This window comes from Otolemur garnettii, unplaced genomic scaffold (assembly GCF_000181295.1).
Source record: "Otolemur garnettii isolate 467f Iridium unplaced genomic scaffold, OtoGar3 scaffold00187, whole genome shotgun sequence".
Lineage (NCBI taxonomy): Eukaryota > Metazoa > Chordata > Mammalia > Primates > Galagidae > Otolemur > Otolemur garnettii.
The window spans coordinates 2,773,112-2,775,727 of record NW_003852582.1 but is presented as its reverse complement, the minus strand read 5'-3'; positions in this window follow the sequence as shown (position 1 = coordinate 2,775,727).

Below are 2,616 nucleotides of genomic sequence, written 5' to 3'. Positions count from 1 at the left end.
AAGAAGAAGAAAGAAAGAAGCATATATATGTAGTGCTACAGCACAAATTTTTAAAAAACATTTTGTTAACTACTTCAGTGTAATTGGTTTCCTTTGTGAACTGCATGTATTTTATTTAGTTTATTTAAAAACCTGTTATGAGAAAGGGTCCATGGTTTTCAGCAGTCTGCTAAAGGAGCTCTGGCATGAAAAGGTTAAGAACTGCTGGTTTGAAGGCTCTTGAAAGATGTTGGGGATCCCTCCTTGGAATAGGACATCCCTGCAATGGAAGTACAAACAGGATGCTATGCCAGGGAAGAGTTGGTGCTGTGTGTGTGTGTTTGTGTATGGGGGTGGGAGCAGTGATCCTCTTGTTCACCTCAAGGAGTATTCAAGGCAGCAGTGTGTGTCACTCAGAAAAGCACTGTGACTGTCATCAAGGGTCTCCACAGGTGGTAGCAGCTGCCAGAGTGAGTCCCTTAGCATATTTGGAGTGTATACCACTTCCTTGCCAGTCAGAAACTCTGGTCAAATGTAGTTCAAAGTGGGATGCAGTGGGTTTAAATTCAGTAGACAATCTTTCAGCAAATCCATCTTGATAAGATTAAAGAACTATTGAAGATGATAATCTAGTAAGCTAAGAACTAGCTGTCATATCTTTTTTCAGGCCATTTAGTTGCAAGTTAGCCTTTCTTCTTCACATTAAAGTCTGGAGCCGGAGCCAGTGATGTGACCATCATGGCTGCTGAAATATTCCTGAATTGGTTGATAAAAGCTGTGGCCCTGGACTCCCCAGGTGCAACCACCCCCACACTGCCCACTTTCCCAGGACTCATCAACTTCCTCATAACCCAGCAACCAAAAGTATAGGCCCTTAAGCCCTGGCACTGCAAAGGCTCCTTCTAATTTTGTGTGCTCATGTCATTCCAACTATTAACTACAGTAGAACCATCGTTGGCCATTGGCCTGCATTGACCACCTCCCTAAGTTGACCTAATTTGTATAGACCAGACACGTACCACATGTATGCATCAGTATAGTAGGCCTAGTTCTTTATGTTGACCACCTCTGTATGTTGACCAGTTTGTGCCAGTCCCTTGGGTAGTCAAGTTACAAAGCTGCTAATGTATTCTGAATATTACCCCTTGCTTCTAAGAGTAATTCTGTGGACCATTTAGTGCTTGCTTCCCTTTGATAGGTGATGTATGAATAGCCAGAGTTATCTACTTGATCCCAAATGCACATTGTACTCAAACTGAAATTCTAAATAACATTAAATGTTTAAATTTATATTATGACTACATATATAGTACTACTGAATGGAATGATCCTTGTGTGGGTGGAGGATAAGATAAAGAAGAACAAGGATGGAGTCTTGTTCTGGAGTATGCCAAGAGTTTATCACAGATGGAAACTTACCAGCCACGTTCCTACCTGCCACCTCCTTCCTGCCTAAATTCTAGACAGGAAGGAGGGGGCAGGTAGGAAGTTGAGTGAAACGCTCAGACTCCTAACAGAACCTCTTTGAAGATTGTTAATTCTTCCTGAGAGACTGTAACAATCAAATTTTGTGACTCCATTTGTATTCCCCTGGTAAAATAGACTTGTATGTTTCACAAAAGTGTCTTTCAAAAGGGTGATTTAGACGTTGTTCAGGATCCACTGAGGACGTGCTGCTCTCTGGGACCAAAGAAATGAGAACCCTCACAATTATTAGGTAAAGATCTGGGGAGGGAGTACATAGTTTTAATGGAGAAAAAATATCTAGGACAGGAAGAGACTTGTTTGGAACCAAAGGGAGAGAGGTAGCTTGGTGATAAAAGTGTGCTGAGCTTGTAAGGTATGGTGCTCGTGTCCGTGTGCACACGCACGCGCCTGCCTATAAAAACAAGATGTGTGTGTTGCAGGAAGGGCCCTGCAAATCAGTTAACTGGCAAACTGTGTCTTGTTCAAAAAAGGCAAATCAGAAGACAAAAAGGAATACCTAAAAACACAATTGTAATATTTCAGAAGCAATGTTTACAAACTGAAAGTTTTCAGTTAAAAAGCAGTGAAAGCTCTGAGGAGAGGCATTCACTCAGAGGAGTCTTTGAATTCTTAGGTTTGACCAGAACACTTTTTGGTAAGGAGCTTTCAAATAATTGTAGTCTATTGGTCACCTATGAAGAAGTCTGAAGACTCCATGTCAGGCCTGATGTATTTTCATTTCCTGGGACCCACTTTAATCATTTTGTTATAGTGACTTCATCACAATAGCAGAGAATAGGATATTTACTTCTTTTATGCAACACAGAAACTAATTATCAAAAACATCTCTTGATTCTCCTTCTGTGGTTACATTATCCGAACTACATATCCCCTGGAGCCCTTTAATGAGACTGCCACTACCAGAGCGATTAGCACAGGATCTGTGGGACCCAAGTTCCTTGCTTCAAAACCTGCCTCTGCTCCACACTAACCATGTGACCACTTAATCTCTCTACATCCCCCTTTTCTCAGCTATCAAGTGGGAATAATGGTACCATCTATCCCCTAGAGTTGCCTTAAGGATTAATAGAGTTGGCTCGGCGCCTGTAGCTCAAGCGGCTAAGGTGCCAGCCACATACACCTAAGGTGGCGGGTTCGAATCCCCAGCCC